The 18,215-nt window shown below is 37.0% G+C and overlaps 1 protein-coding gene across 3 annotated transcripts in view; it reads right to left on the bottom strand.

Annotated features, from left to right (window-relative positions):
• The window catches only part of LOC121378975, a 58,706-nt gene that overhangs the window by 17,945 nt on the left and 22,546 nt on the right, over positions 1 to 18,215 (bottom strand). Inside the window, exon 1 of one of the 3 annotated variants that reach the window (XM_041507392.1) lies at positions 8,173 to 9,130. The exons of the other annotated variants lie outside the window; for them this stretch is intronic. The gene's annotated coding sequence lies outside the window, so the exon portion shown is untranslated. Of the gene's footprint in view, positions 1 to 8,172; positions 9,131 to 18,215 lie in introns of those variants that run through there. 3 annotated transcript variants of the gene reach the window in all.

Raw genomic sequence — 18,215 nt, forward strand, 5'->3', positions numbered from 1 at the left:
AAAATGGATCGAATATACACAAAATACCTTTTATGAAACTCTGCATTTCATAAAAACATTAAAGCACATATGACCTTCACACAGAAATATGGGTGATAACTGTTATGACTTATGCATTCGACAATTATCGCTTGGCAAATAAAGTAACAAAGGTACTACTCCATGGATGTCCAATACCAATGAACAAATCCAAGATAATCCTAATAGTTGGTAACCAATGTATTACTGAACTAATTCCCACTTCTTTGCAGAGAAGATATTAATCGTTGAAGGGGCATTTCCGACTACCATAATATAAGGTGGCTTTGCAAAACGTCTGTAAAGCTTAAATGTGCCAAAGCTCACTGAAGTTACTACAATTAACCATAGCTATGCTTCTTTCTGGTCTCTACAATCTTCAGAAATGTTTTAAGTATGTGCAGTAACCAGTTTGTTCCGGATAGGACAAAAGGGAGACCCTTATACAAAATGGGCCAATTGCACACCCAGCACATTGCTTACACTTGTATAGCCACTGTTAGACGTGAGCTCTGAATTACAAAAGATAACACTCACTAAGATGGCTGTTTGCATTGGCTGAAACTTTGTTTTGATTCATTTATAATGCAGTTAATTGTTTGTTTTTTCAAACAATAAAGTGACGAGTAATTTAAAAACAGAATGGCCAACTCACTAAGAGGAGTTATGAATTATTCATCCCTCTTAAAATTAATACTGTAAACAGGCACACCATTTAATTCATTGGATGGTGTGTGTATGTTTGTGTGTGTATGTGTGTGTGTGTGTGTGTGTGTGTGTGTGTGTGTGTGTGTGTGTGTGTGTGTGTGTGTGTGTGTGTATATTTGCACATGCATACACATGCATGGAGAGTATGAAAAGAACACCTTTTGGCTGTTTTACTTAGTGCAGTGGGCGGGAAGTAGCCCAGTGGTAAAGCGCTCGCTCGATGTGCCTTTGGTCTGGGATCGATCTCTGTCGGTGGGCCCATTGGGTTATTTCTCGTTCCAGCCAGTACACCACAACTGGCATATCAAAGGCTGTGGTATGTATTACCCTGTCTGTAGGATGGTGCATATAAAAGATCCCTTGCTGCTAATCAAAAAGAGTAGCCCAATGAAGTGGCAACAGTGGGTTTCCTCTCTCAATATCAGTGTTATCCTTAACCATGATTCATGCCATATAACTGTAAATAAAATGTGTTGAGCGCGTCGTTAAATAAAACATTTCCTTCCTTCCTTTGGCAAAGCTGAGGCTGCCTATATTCAGCAATGTTAAATCATGCAGTTATGTTTTAAAAATATTTTAATATCGACAATTCTATGCCTGCCTACAGCAATCTTAAACCAGTAATCTTTATACAACAAAGATTAAAAACCAATTTTTTTTTTTTTTAAATGTATCCCTCCAACAACAATAATTTTTTATCCAGTGGCAATAAACTACCATAGGTAATGCATGATCCTGACCTATGGCAATTCATAATGCACTGTGTCACAGGGCTCGCGCTGTCGGTAGCCAAATAAAAAAAAAAAGGCTAATAAAATTTGCAAGTGGCTAAAATTTTGGCTAAGCCATTTCAGTCTTCTGATGTGAACAAACGGTTACATAATCTATCCAACACCTTAAACATAATAATACTACCAAATATTCAATTAGCGTAATAGCGATCTCGCGACCGGTAACGAGAAACGGTGTCATGCAGAATACAGCGTAGGCCTTATGATATTTGCATATTTTAATAATCACGATTATTAATTTTAATGGCATGCATTCAGCATGTATGACAGCAATGTCTGGAAGATCTGTAGCTTGTTATTTTTACTTTGTAAAATCTCTGAACCAAAGTAATAAAAACAGACCGACAATGCGTGTCAATTTGAATACACATGCCAAAAGACATGTAGGCTATCTCAAGGGCCGAGTTCAGCCAGACCGAGCGAAAACAAAAAGTTCGCTAGACTGGTTTGTGCGCTTCACGTTAAACCAAATGGACACGATGAACACCAATCAAATAGTTCGCGAACGTTAGGAAGAATGTCCGTTGGCTGAACTGAGGACAGCTCTCGGTGGAATGTATGTCACGCTTCAGAGTCAGCCGACACCCGCGTGTCAAGAGACATCGTTGCGGACATTAAACAATACGATTACGCAAAAGTAAATCTTGATGTAAATTTGTAGAAAAACAATAGTTATTCGCATCAATGAATACCTAACTGCAGTTTTTGTTTATTCCTTTGTCTTTGTTAATTTCGTACCCATGCAGATCGCAATCGCCGGAAATGAACATGCAGTATTTAAATTTTGTAAGCAGAAATCACAAGCATTTAACACGACGCTGAAATCAACCGCAACAACATGGCACAAATTATGAAATTGTTTGGGGTGGGGAATTGACGGGTCACTTAAAAAAAAAGCAAAGAAAAAAAACAACAATTGAAACTAACATAAAGATTGCTATTTAAAGAAATAATTAGCTCTATATATATATATAAAAAAAAAAAGCTCTCAAATTTTTATTTGGGAAAAAGGAAGAAGAAAAAAAAAAAAACCCACCATCCTTAAACATCCAACCCACCCCCATATTTTCTGTATGTTTGTTAATTTAATGTCATAGGCCTTAGAAGTAGGGGTGGGTGTATGGGGTACTGGCTTCAAACTCTGAAGATATTGCATAACCCCATCCCAACCCCACCCCCGCTGAAAAATCGAAGTAATATATTAACTGCCCCTACCCCCATTGAGGTTTTGTTATTCCTATTTATTCCAGTTTGTACACAATTAGCTGAAAAAGATACGTTTTCATATTCATATATAAATACTCAATACAGTACTGCGTAAAACAAATTTGGCTAATGCATTTTCAATATGGCTAATAAAATTTCCATTTGGCTAATATTTTGGCTACAGGTATTTTTGATCCAGGGTGAGCCCTGGTGTCACCATTAAGTTCATGCCATGCTAGCCTACAGTCCTGTATATGCTTTGAATAAATTAAACATTATCTATAAAATGTACCAATTCATTACACAAATGAACCTGCATAATTGAAAAATTCCCAGACATGTTCTCATTAAATCTGCATAAATATATGTATAGCCTTTTCCAAAAGGCTCGAGTTTTACAACATTCAGCCACTTGAGACAAACAATCCTGTAACTCCTAGGCTTGTAGCCATTGGGTTAATTTGTAAATCTTCATTTTTTTTAAAAAAACATCTTGCATGGTTGTCAAGGAAACAAGAAAACTCATTAAAAGATAAATGACATGAGGTATACATGTACATCACTTACATGCACTACTAGTGCAGCAAGTTGAAGTATACCGTAACTGCAATGATTTCATGCCAATTCTACTTGAAAAGAGTTTTCCTGAAAAACAGGCAGAGTTATAGCTAGTTGCATGCAGCTACAACTAAGCTTGCTCATAAAAACACACTAACTTTTTACCATGCATGTGTACATCATCAAAGGTGCATCTGTAGACTGTATATATATGTATATGTACAGAATGATCACTATCTTTTTGTGAAAATAAAAGAAGAAAAAAAAAGAAGGTATTTATGGCTGCATGGTATCTGTAATATGTTATGCAATATCTTAGATCTAGAGCTGCACAAAGAAATCTAACGATGGAAGGAATGATTTATTTAATGATGCACTCAACACATTTTAACAATGGTTATATCATACGAATATATGGTTACGGACTACACAAATAATGAGAGAGGGAAACATGCTGCTGTCACGCAATGGGCTACTCTTTCCAATTAGCAGCAAGGGATATTTTACATGCAGCATCCCACAGACAAGATGAAGATGGCACATGTACAAACCATGGCCTTTGTTATACCATTTGTGAAGCACTGGCTACAATGACCAACAGCCCAATGGGCCCACTAATGGGGATCAGTCCTAAATCAACTATGCATCAAGCAAGTGCTTTACCACTGAGCTATGTCCTGCCCCTTGAGAAGAAGATGCAGATAAGCCTTCAAAACAACAGGCTAAGAGTATTTTTTATTTATTTGCAAAGATATACAACATATCCATATTTATTAACTGGTGCCCAGGTGCTAATTTCATAACTAAAAGTATCTTTGGTTAGTAAAAAACCAAAAAAACCTCAACCCCCAGTGCTCTCTTCTCCCATACAACTATACTAGTTGGACAGGCCTCCATGGTACAGTGGTAAATTATGTCAATGGACTCAAGGCTAGTAGGTTCATGTCCCAACTGAGGCAATGGGTGAATTTTTCACTGCATTACTGGCTCAAAGTGAGTGCATTGCAAGGCTCAATGGGTAGGGGTTAAAGCCACATACATGTATATAGAATTTCACCCACTTTACGGGTGCAGTCATGGGCATGTCTTCTGAGTGTATGACCCTAATGGGGTATGATTATCCAGCAGACACTGCAAGTTCTCTGTTTACTGGACTAGGGTGATACGGAGATAGCTCAACATGCAGACAGCAAACATAGAGCATGACCTAATAGCAAATAAAAATGTGTCGAGTTTGTCATTAAACAGAACTATGCATTTCTTCCTTACTATTTATCTCAGGGTCGTAGTTAGAGGTGGACAAGGATTTTACTGGTTATTGAGACTGATGTTTTAAATATGTAACCTCCCTGAAATGGTTGCAAAATGGTATTTTCACAATTTCTGTGTGTGTGTGTGTGTGTGTGCATGCCCCCAGACCCCCTAGTTTCTTGCACCTTCCATGCTCATTCACTCCCAAGAATTCATCTGTCCACCTCCATCCCTCAAACAAATCCTAGCTACACCCTGCATCTCATTATCCCCATCTTTATAAAATTTTATAAAAATGTTTTTGTCACTGTTAAATGTTTGTGACATCTATATATAAAAAACCCCAAAAGATACTAGTGATATACATGTATAGTAAAACTGATCAAAATCAGACACTCTGTAAACCAGAATTCCATCTGAACCAGATTTGTTTCTCGGTCCATTTTTAAATATTAGTATAGAAAAGAACCTCTCTAAACCAGACACCCCTTAAAACCAGACTTTTTACTTGGTATGATGGGTGTTCAGTTTAGAGGATTTTCACTGTTTACAAGTACCAACCACTTTGAGCTAATGAGTATTAGTATTACATGTATATGATTAATATCATATATACATTTATGACAGAGTTGCAGGGATGGGATGTGTAGCTTCGAGCACTTGCAATGTACAATGACTTTTAGGATTGATCATACCTTCAGTGATTCAGTTAAATTTGACTTGCCCCAATTAGTAGTGGTATATTGAACGCTGTAGTTAAAACTTGTTTTGTCTAATGACACCACTAGAGCACATTGATCTATTAATCATCGGCTAATGGATTTCAAACATTTGGTAATTTTGAAATATAGTCCTAGAGAGGAAACCCGTTGTTAGTAGCAAGGGATCTTTTATATGCACCATTCTACAGACAGGATAGCACATACCACAGCCTTTGATATACCAGTTGTGGTGCACTGACTGCAACGAGAGATAGCCCAATAGACCTGAAGGCTGTAGTAGGTGGTAGGAGGGGGGGATATCTAGCTATGTCAGTAAAGCACATGCCCGAGGTACTTGGGTCGAAGGAACGAATCCCCTTGGTAGGTCTATTCTCTGATTTAATTTTCCCCCATCCCAACATGTACTCTATGACTAGTACATGAAATGCAGTGGTATGTGATATCCTGTCTGTGGAACTTTATATATAAGACTCTTAATTAAGACATGACGTGTTACACTGTGACAATTAATATCCAAATGTTTGACATCCAACGATTAATAAATCAATGTGCTCTAATGCTTCAATTACACAAAACAAATTTTGAACTCCAGACCGTGTGTTGAAACAGCAGTATTTTAGGACACCTTTAGAAATGCAATAGCCATAGTTTAAAATGTGCTGATGTAATAGTTAGAGGACGAGTAACAATACTTTATCGGCGTATAAAGGTAGTGTCGCACGAGACAAAGGCGAGGCTTTAGCCGAGCGTTTTCTCGTGCGACACTACCTTTATACGCCGATAAAGTATTGTTACTCGTCCTCTAACTGTCTTAGAGCAGAGCCAAAATCGTTATGACTGCACGTACAGCAATACCGCTTATAAAGTGAATGTCTGAAGTACTTTATCGGGATATAAATGTACTTCACGTGACCAAATATGAAGCTCCCATTGGACTAGAAATTCAGCTGTGCTCTAAGTTTTGTTAAACAAACAGCCTTTTTCATTACTTGCCAAAGTAAACTTACCTGTAGTCACACATTTCATAGTTAAGAGGATAGCAATGCAAATGAGCCGAACAGTTATAAAGCATGCGTTTTAACAATGCATTATTTGTACAGGTACAGGTAGCAGTCTATAGCGCAGTCTGATGTGACTAGGGCTGTCACATTTATACATGCATGAACAGGAAGAAGGAAGAAGGAAATGTTTTATTTAACAACACATTCAATACATTTTATTTACGGTTATATGGCATCAGACATATGGTTAAGCACCACACAGATATTGAGGGAGGAAACCCGCTGTCGCCACTTCATGGGCTACTCTTTCGATTAGCAGCAAGGGATCTTTTATATGCACCATCCCATAGACAGGATAGCACATACCACGACCTTTGATATGTACCAGTCGTGGTGCACTGGCTGGAGCGAGAAATAGCCCAATGGGCCCACTGATGGGGATCAATCCCAAACCGACCGCGCATCAAGCGAGCACTTTACCACTGGGCTACGTCTCGCCCCTCATGAACAGGAAGGAAGGAATGTTTTATTTAACGATGCACTTAACACACTTCGATTTTTCTCATTCCAATCAGTGCACTGGTATATTAAACTTTAAAGGCCGAGTTACATGTATGTGCTATCCTGTCTGTGGGATGGTACACATGTACATGAAAAATGTCTTGCTACTAATGGAAAAATGTAGTGGGTTTCCTCTCTAAGACTATAAGGCAGAATTACCAAATTTATGTTTATAGCCGATGATTAATTAATCAATGTGCTCTAGTGTTGTTGTTAAACAAAACATTTTTTTTTTTTCAACACATATCGACTACAGTTAAATGACAGCAGACAAATGGTTCAAGACCATATTCCACGAAGCGATCTTAGCGCTATGATCACCATAAATGCGTGACTACCTTATCTTACCGCTAAGATTGTTTCATGGAACGGGGCCTAGGACCACACAGATAATTCATACCAAATGTATCTTTCATTTCAAAACTCTACGTTATATATAGAGTTATATCTATCTGGAGGTTTTCATTTACTGATAACTCTACATTATATATAGAGTTATATCTATCTGGAGGTTTTCATTTACTGATAACTCTACATTATATATATAGTATATATCTATCTGGAGGTTTTCATTTACTGATAACTCTACATTATATATATAGTATATATCTATCTGGAGGTTTTCATTTACTGATAACTTTCTGTTAGGTATAGTTTAAACAGAATAATTTTTTTAATTACATTTTTTCATTAGTAGTGCTCAAGGGATCTTTTATATATAACCCATCCAACAGACAGGATAGCACATACCATGATTTTTGATAAACCAGTCATGGTGCACTGGCTGGAACGAGAAATAGCCCATTAGGCCCAACGACCGTGTATCAGTCGAGCACTTTACCACTGGGCTATGTCCTGCCCCATTAAGCAATAAGATACCTGTTCTATGCATTTTGGGTACTACATTATTTTTGGTGAAAAAAACAAACCCAAAACAATGTAGTGTCCAATACATTTGGATTTTTAATAAAGGCCAAATTCTGCAAACTTTTGAAAGTTTGGATATTAAAAATTCATTAGCAGAGTTTAAGCTGACAAAAAAGTATTGCTAGTAATTTATCAACTTTTTGGGTTCTAAAATGTGTAGCCACTTTCTTTTTTAAAACCAAACAAAATCATATCCACGATTTACATCTAAACTCACAATATTAAAGTTAAAACATATGTACCGCTAAAAAGATATATATAAAATATACATACATGTGCTAGTACACAAATATTTCATTTTCAAAACTGTTTCGGTAGAGAGTTAATTTTACCAAGCACACAGACATATAATACATGTATGTAATATTTACTGAACTCTTAAGCAAAATAAACAAAGTTATCGAACATTTTAGCTGTGTACATACTAACCTAGACAACTGTAACAAGTCAGATTTTTTCCTCAGATGATCCAATGCCCAAGTTATGCAGCAGAGGCAAAATCAATGTTTTGATTCAACAATAGAAGCTAATCTTGAGTGCGGTCCCTTGGCATTATTGAGCAACACTTGGCTAAACAAGATGTAATTCCTCAATTCATTCCGTCATCCTCAATTTCACTCAGCCCCCCACGACAACCGACACAAACAAAGCATGTGCTTGTTTTTAGAAAAAACCCACTAGCCACCACCACCGGTTATCTGTCTGTGGTGTCGTGTGACCATCCTATCCATCAATGACTTTTCCAGCCAAGTGCAATGGAAGTGGTCCACATACATTTACACTATTTTCAGCCGAGGTTTTTGTCAATCAATGAGCTAACCTGTTAGAGCTGGCACACACTCCCTCTCTCACACACGGAGCTGAGCGAAACCGATGGACCAAGCAGGGATGAATGAAGCTCCCGGTATGCCACAGCAGCATTCATCTCTCACAGACATTATTGCAGGTATTCAATCAGATTGGTGGATGCTTCCCTGCCACGATCCGATTGGCTGATCGTCTGGCATTGAAGCAGAAGGCAAATATAGTCTGAAATCACTTTGTTTACCATCTTTCCCCATGCCCCGTTCTTGCTGCCGGAGAACTATTCATGAAATGCTCAAGTAGAAAATAAAACATACTTGATAAAAAGGTCTGTTTGAAGGTCGAGGTTTGTATGGTCTCCAAATGATGTAATTAATTAGTTTTCTGGTTTTAAAATCATCCATCATACCACAATGGAACCATTCTCAGTGGAATTGGTGGAAACTTGTACAAAACTGTACATGCATGCCAGTGCCAGAGTTACTGGAAATACAATAGTGCAGTGCTGTTTGTTTGGGTTGGATTTGGGTTTTTTTTACTTGACAGCACAGTAAAATAAAGTTTAAAGTTACATCTCATTTCACCATATTATATAACTGAGTAAAGTTTGCTTTGTTTAACGACACCACTAGAGAACATGGATTAATTAATCATCGGCTATTGGATGTCAAATGTTTGGTAATTCTGACATGTAGTCATCAGAGGAAACCTACTACATTTTCCCTAATGTAGCAAAGGATTTTTTATATGCACTCTCCAACAGATAGGAAAGACTTTGACCAGTTGTGGTTGAATAAACTTAATCTCGCCTCACCATATTATAACATTATTTACTAATGGCAAAATTCAACTACAGTTTTAATAAACTCACAATCTCACCTCAACATTTTAAAATACCATTTACTATTGCAAAATACAAACACATGTACAGTTTTAATAAACTGACAATCTCACCTGAGCCTTTTATAACACAATTTACAAATGTAAAATACAAACACATCAATGGTACAATTTTAACAGACTCTCAATTACATCTCACCACATATAACACAATTTGCTAATGCAAAATACAAACACCACTACAGTTTTGATAAAACGTTTGAATATTTTTTAAATGAAAAGAGTGGAATAGTGTCCCACTTCTCAATCGATCCCCATCGGTGGACCCATTGGGCTATTTCTCAGTCCAGCCAGTGCTCCACAACTGGTGTAACAAAGGTTGTGGTATGTACTATCCTGTCAGTGGGATGTGCATATAAAAGATCCCTTGCTGCTAATCGAAAAAGAGTAGCCCATGAAGTGGAAACAGCAGGTTTCCTCTCTCAATATATGTGTGGTCCTTAACCATATGTCTGACGCCATATAACCGTAAATACAAATTATGTGTTGAGTGCCTCTTAAATAAAACATTTCCTTCCTTCCCACTTCTCAATGTCAAAATGGAGAATCAGCCTTCTACACTGTGACAAATTATAAAACATAGAAGTAGGTGCCATATCTGAATGGAAAAGTTAACATAGAGGGTTGAGAATAATACATTTTGATGTGACCTAGATTAGCAGGTACAGAACAAAGGATATCAACACTGGCATGTAATTTAGTAAGAAAATTAATGTTGGATGATCTATTGTAAAATTTTATAACAAAAATATATTTGGAAGTGCAGATTTAAAAGTTCAAATAACACCAAGTGATACAATAGTTTTTTGTTCCCACCTCCAAGGGAGAAGAACCACTCATTCCCCACCTACACAAATCCTGATACATCCTGATACATACATATACATATACATATACATATACATATACATATACATATACATATACATATACATATACATATACCTATATATATATATAAACTGAAGAAAGAAAAAAAGAGAGAAGAAGACAGTTTGTTTTGTTTAATGACACCACTAGAGCACATTGATTAGTCATCGGCTATTGGATGTCAAACATTTGGTAATTCTGACTTGTAGTCATCAGAGGAACCCCACTACATTTTTCCTAATGCAGCAAAGGACCTTTTATATGTACCTTCCCACAGGCAGGAAAACACATACCACAGCCTTTGACCAGTTGTGGTGCACTGGCTGGAATGAGAAAAAAACAATCAGTTGAATGGATCCACCAAGGTGGTTCGATCCTGCAATGCAAGCACCTCAAGCGAGCAGAGACACCATGCCAATGAAATGAGTTGTGTTTCTTGGTGCTCTCAAGAATGAAAAAGGGTGTAAAAGAATTGTGCTCTGTATTGATTTCTTTGTCTCAAGAGTCTAGGCTCTGTGCTTATAAATCTTTAAAATCCAGCATCAAGACTCCACCAATATCTGCAGACTTCCAAGTACATATTAACACTTCAGACAAAGCTCTGTCAATGCCTTGGGTCTAGACTTTTAACAGTTTCACAAGCAAGGAGCTTGGTAATGATAGTTTTGCTGAAGTGGTTTGCAAGGAAACCCATCAAGAGGCAATCTTTTCTATTTTGGTGTACATACTAGAAACAGCAGATTGTGTACATTTATTTAAACAGTCTAACATCATATATTACATTCCATCTTAAGAGTACTCAAGGAAAAATTAAAGTTTGGTATATTTAAGGGCACCACTAGAACTACTGGATGTCAAACATTTCGTTAGTTTTAACAAGAAACTGCTAACTTTTCTGTTATCTTTTATATGCACTTTGTCACAGACAGGACAGCACATACCACAGCCTTTGGTATACAAGGCGTGGAGAACTGGTTAGAGTGAGAGAAAAAACCAATCAGAGAATATAGGTCCACTAGCTATAAGGTGGTTCTATCCTACAATATAAGCACTTCAGGCAAAGGAAGGAAATGTTTTATTTAATGACGCACTCAACACATTTTATTTACGGCTATATGGCATCAGACACATGGTTAAGAATCACACAGATATTGAGAGAGGAAACCCGCTGTCACAACTTCATGGGCTACTCTTTTCGATTAGCAGCAAGTGATCTTTTATATGCACCATCCCACAGACAGGATAGTACATACCACGGCCTCTGTTACACCAGTTGTGGAGCACTGGCTGGAACGAGAAATAGCCCAATGGGTCCACCGATGGGGATCAATCCTAGACTGACCATGCATCAAGGAATGCTTTACTGGGCTATGTCCCACTCACACACTTCAGGCAAGTGCTTTACCGCCCGAGCTGGATCCCACCCCCTGTACTCGAGGGGGGTAAAAAACACTGTCTGTTTAAAAACACCTCAGCACTTTTTAAACAACAGCTGTTTGGTGATGAACATTATATTTATTTTGGCCACATGGGCTACTCCTAATGAACAGCAGCAAAGGGCATTTAACTGCAGTTGTAAACACATAAACAAGACAGCACATGCCACAGCCTTTCATGTACAAATTGTTTGGCACTAACAAAAACATGAAGAATCCACTGAAGCTAATCCACCGACCCTGTGAGTGATTGTACATCAGGAGAGCACTCTACCACTGAACTACATATACATTTCAATAGTAGGGGGCGAGACATAGCCCAGTGGTAAAGCGCTCGATGTGTGGTCGGTTTCGGATCGATCCCTGTCGGTGGGCCCATTGGGTTATTTGTCGTTCCAGCCAGTGTACCACAACTAGTATACCAAAGACCATAGTATGTGCTATCCTGTCTGTGGGATGGTGCATATAAAAGATCCTTTGCTACTAATGGAAAAATGTAGCGGGTTTCCTTTCTAAGATTATATCTCTAAATCTGCAACATGTTTAACATCCAATAGCCGATGATTAGTTAATCAATGTGCTCTAGTGGTGTCATTAAACAAAACTCTTTTTTTCATTTATAATATTATATACTTGTGTGTACTTAAATATTTTTTCTTCAAATGTTATTTATTATTTTACTTACTAGTTAAACGTCTCATCTAACAGATAACCAAAAGGTAAGGGCTGAATTTATGAAGGCTGTTTTTTTTATAAACACAGGTGTTTAAGCAATGTAAATACACATACCTGTAGTTACATGTATGTAAATGAAAAACAGGATTTAAAAATTTGGCCCTGTTTAAGACTCGTTACTGCTTAACATGTTAATTTGTACTACATGTACATTCAGTAATCAGATGATTTGAGAAAACAATATGGTGGCCAGTACTTACTGGGGTACAGAAAGTATTGGCCTGCTCGCCAAATGTGAATAATAAATCTGATGGACTAGTTAAACGGTATAATCACCAGTCCAATGGGTGATCCATTTGTTTTTTCTGTCATCTAGTTCTATTTAAATTTTTTGGGGCTGGACGTAGACCAGTGGTAAAGTGCATGCCTGATGCGCGGTCGATCTAGGATCGATCCTCATCAGTCGGCCCACTGAGCTATTTCTCATTCCAGACAGTGCACCACCCCGTCGGTGGGCCCATTGGGTTATTTCTCGTTCCAGCCAGTGCACCACCCCGTCGGTGAACCCATTGGGCTCTTTTTACCCCCCAAAAAGGGAATTTTTAGTTTTATTTCAAAAACTATCTTATCCAAGTTGGAATTTTAAAAAGTAATACCAGACATATCCTTGTATTTAGTTTCAGCATATGAAAATGGACACTAAGTTTAGTTAATCTACAAACCTGCAACACACATTTGGATAAAGTTATAACAGAGAGAAGCTAAAATCTGTGGTGTTTACAAAGGGAAAATACCATCTAAAAATAACTAAAGCTTATCTCAATAACCATTACTTCTCAGCCGAACATGCATTTCTAGAATTATGAATAATACATTTTGGATTATTGCAAAAACCTTGATGACCAGAACCACTTCGGTGGTACAAAAATTAATATTCTAGATAATAAAATGTAAGTACTTCTAATTTAAATTATCAAAGTACTTTAATAGTTAAAAATATGTCATGGTGTTTAAAAATTAGCATCTGTCACTTTAAAACATAAGTGATAAATCCTGAATATGCAGCGACATGAATTATTACACTTACACGTGTGTGGATCTTTAACCTAGTTAACAGTCTGCCTGTCGACGTGTCATTGTCAAATCTTTTCACAAATGACACATGCTGACATACAGGCGCTAAATATACATATGAAAAAACATGCAGCCAGTTGATCTTCATGTCAGGGGTTACATGTTTTAGGGGCATTCATGCACAGACAAGTTTTTAAATAATTGCAACAACTGATTATGGAATAATCTTCATGTCAGGGGTTATAAACTTGTTTTATGTGTGAAAATCATTTTAACATGGAACTTTAAACAAAGCATTGCTGCTTCATAAATTTTAGGGGCATAATTGATTGCACAGCTAAGTTTTTAAATAATTGCAACAACTGATTACGGAATAATCTTCATGTCAGGGGTTACAGGTTTTAAGTGTGAAAATCATTTTAAAATGGAACTTTAAACAAAGCATTGCTGCTTCATAACTTTCAGGGGCATTCATGCACAGATACAGTTTATAATTAATTATTTAACAATTGATTTTTGAATAATTATCTTAATAAATTACAATTCTAAGATGGTCATTCACAAAACAGCAAGATGTCATTCTAAGGTATTTATAAATTTAATAAAAATGAAGACATGAATTTTTCTTACAGGTGTTTAAGCATTGTAAATGTATGTAGCTATATGCATGTAAGACATAATCAGGCTTTGTAAATTTGAACCAAACTGTTTAAAACCACAAGGTAATGTTCTTTATTTTTTGCCCACAAAATGTTGACATCATCAGGAGACCCCCCCCCCCCCCCCAAAAAAAAAAACACAAAAAAGACCCCATGAGCACAGTGTTTAAAACAAGGAGTATTAAAAGAACAGTTCAAATGAAACACTAGTTAAAAGAAGGTATGAACTGTAAAAGTACTGGCAACAAGTTGAGCATGTTAAGAAGTTGACCTGAGGCACACAAAGTAGACACGCATGACTACACCAGTATAATGTGTTCTATTACAAATATTTATACACATACGTGAGTGTAATGACATAAACACAGCGATTAGAAATAATTGTAGATCTTAGATATAATTATATTTGAAGTCACAAGGTACATGTAGTTCAGAGTGCTGTTTAAAGGTGGATACCCCATCAAATCAAAATCCAAGACAACACTGTTAAGATTATTTCTTGTTGTGTTGTTGCTTTTTGTTTTTTTAAATACATAAATTTACTGGCAAAATAAAGCAATACCCTAGTTTCAACTCTTAGTTTAGTTAATCTACAAACCTGAAAGACATTTGGATAAAGTTACAATTGAGTGAAATATGAGTTTGTGACTTTGAAATGGTGAAATACCCTCTAAAAACAGACTAAAACTCGACTCCATAACTGTTACTTCTCAGACGCACGTGCATTTTTAAAAATGAGAAATGCATTTTGTGATATTAAAAACAACAGGAAGACCAAAGACACTTTGAATGTATGGAAATTGGTAATCTAAACCATAAAATCAAGTAAAGTATGATTTCAGTTATCAAAAACAGCTGTAATAGTCATAAATATACCTTAGTGTTTAAAATCTAGGGTATGTCCCTTTAAGACAAGTCTTCTCAAATGTCTCATCTATAGGCATGGCAGTATGTAGTGTTCTATTTATAGTTGCAAGATTACAAAAATTGCATGAATAATTATCTTAGTAAATTACAATTCTAAGATGGCATAAATTTACTGGCCACATAAAGCAACACTTTAAGACAAGTCTTCTCAAATATCTCATCAACAGGCATGGCAGTATTCAGTGTCCTATTTATAGTTACATACAAGATTACAATTTTTTTTTTGCATGAATGATTATTTCAATTGTGCATCATTAAATGATGAAATTTTACTTGCTTATTTATACCACTTGTCCAAACATTTCCTGAATATATCTGTTCTCAAATGTCTTATTTAGTTGTCAATTAAAAAACAACAAGTTACATCAAAGGCCATGGTATGTGCTATCCTGTCTATGGGATGGATGGTGCATATAAAAGATCCCTTGCTGCTAATCGAAAAGAGTAGCCTGTGAAGTGGCGACAGCAGGTTTCCTCCCTCAATATCTGTGTGGTCCTTAACCATATGTCCAACGCCATATAAATAAAATGTGTTGAGTGCATCATTAAATAACACATTTCCTTCCTTCCCTTTTTTCTTTTGTGTAGAAGCCAGATTTGGGAGAACTTTGAATTTTGACCTGGTGAAATACTATTTGGTTTAAAGCTATATATGCATAAAGACTTTGTTGTTACAGATGTGGCACTTAGAAATCATTTCAATATCCCTCAAGAGACTAAAGGGATTAGCTGACTGACATCAAAACATGACACATCGGTTATAACCATAACCTGGCTTATTGTCTCGGCTTTGTTTTTCCACCATCTCTTCTTTTAGCATTCCATTAATTATATTATTGCATGGGCATTCCCCTCAACTAAAGCTTTGACGCAGTGGTCTTTTCCTGTGATTCAGATTCTTTCAATTATAGATTAGTTTATTGCTGGTTTTCACGCACACACGTTGCCTTTTAAGCAGAACACAGGAAACTGACAGAGTAATAAATTGTGACAATGAGATAAAAGAGTCTTAGTTACTTGGATTCTTTTGTTAACTTGAGCAGCTTAGATACGAGCAGAACATGCTATGTACATGTACCATCTGTTGTTCAGGGCTATTCCTCAACCTTTTATGGGGGTGGGGGTGGGGGTGGGAAAGGAGGAGGTGAAATTATAATTTTATAGGTGATGATCTTCAAAAAAGTTCTTAATGTCTGACTGGGAGAAAAAAGGAAGAAGAAAAACAGACCCCTTCCCAAGTGGTTAATTGTAGTTTAGTGGTAGAGCCTTTATCATAGGATAAACCAGTCTTGGAGGACTTGTCATTCCTGTCATGGCTCACCACTGGGCATATCAAAGGTCATGGTATGGTCTATCCCGTTATAGTACCGGTAAAGTGCATATAACATATCCAATGCAGCTATTCAGGTAAAAATGGGTTCTGCAAATTTCAATTCTCAGAAAGGAAATGATTTATTTAAAGATACACTTAAAACATTTTATTTATGGTTATATGATGTCAGACATATGGTTAATGACCCACACAGATACTGAGAGAGGAAACCCGCTGTTGCCACTTCATGGATTACTCTTTCCGATTAGCAGCAAGCAGGGGTTTTGCCAGAGGGTAAAACGGGTATGGCGCCATACCCAAAATTTTATTTTTTAAAGTTAACTTTTTGACAAAATTAATTACTCTCATCATTACTGTATGATTTTCTTAATCCTAACCTACTGGCCTCGGTGGCATCGTGGCAGGCCATCGGTCTACAGGCTGGTAGGTACTGGGTTCGGATCCCAGTCGAGGCATGGGATTTTTAATTCAGATACCGACTCCAAACCCTGAGTGAGTGCTCCGCAAGGCTCAATGGGTAGGTGTAAACCACTTGCACCGACCAGTGATCCATAACTGGTTCAACAAAGGCCATGGTTTGTGCTATCCTGCCTGTGGGAAGTGCAAATAAAAGATCCCTTGCTGCCTGTCGTAAAAGAGTAGCCTATGTGGCGACAGCGAGTTTCCTCTAAAAACAGTGTCAGAATGACCATATGTTTGACGTCCAATAGCCGATGATAAGATAAAAAATCAATGTGCTCTAGCGGCGTCGTTAAATAAAACAAACTTTACTTTAACCCTAACCCTAAACTTAAACCATTTTCTCTCTGGGGGAGGTCCCCCATGCATACCCCTTGTTGACTGTGGTTGCATTCAATTACATAACGCCATATCCAAAAATTTCTTTCTGGCAGAAACACTGACAAGTAATCTTTTATATGCACCATCCCACAGACATGGTAGTACATACCACAGCCTTTGATATGCCAGTCGTGGTGCACTGGCTGGAACGGAAATAGCCCAATGTGCCCACCGACGGGGATCGATCCCAGACTGACCGCACATTGAGCAAGCACTTTACCACTGGGCTATATCCCACCCCTCCATTATCAGAGGCATTTTCCCCATAGACAGGACTGAAGATACAATGGCCTTGATGTAGCAGTCTTTATGCACCGACTGAGATGTTTATTAATAATTTATCCTGACCACATCACACCTCAGATAAAAGCTTTACCACTGGGATACACCCAATCCAATACATGTAAGGAATATAAATATTTTAGTATAAACTGTTTTTTGTAAACTTTAAAAATGTTATAAAGTCTGTCCACTTGAGCAATAATTTAGACAAGCATAGATTTCTTCAAAGAACTACAATTTCAGTTATTAATTTGGATTAAGATAAATGGTAACTATTGAAAAACATTTATGTAAACTGATGATGAACAATATCAACACATTGAGTATACACATAGTTAGAAACATGTAAGAAAATAAAACAATTTAACAATAATTCATGACCAATATAACAGAAGCTTGAACATTTTATGAGGAACATCATATTGCAAATAAAATGCACATTCCAAATGCAGGCCGATTGGGTTATTTCTCATTCTAGCCTGTACAACATAACTGGAATATCAAAGGCTCTGGTATGTGTTATCTTGTCTGTGGCATGGTGTATGTAATAGAGTTATTGCTACTAATGGAAAGATGCAGCAGGTTTTCTCTCCAAGACTAAAGTCAAAATTGACAAATGTTTGACATCCATTAGCTGATGATGAATAAATCAATGTGCTTTAGTGATGTTGT

The sequence above is a fragment of the Gigantopelta aegis genome, chromosome 8, assembly GCF_016097555.1.
Source record: "Gigantopelta aegis isolate Gae_Host chromosome 8, Gae_host_genome, whole genome shotgun sequence".
Taxonomy (NCBI): domain Eukaryota; kingdom Metazoa; phylum Mollusca; class Gastropoda; order Neomphalida; family Peltospiridae; genus Gigantopelta; species Gigantopelta aegis.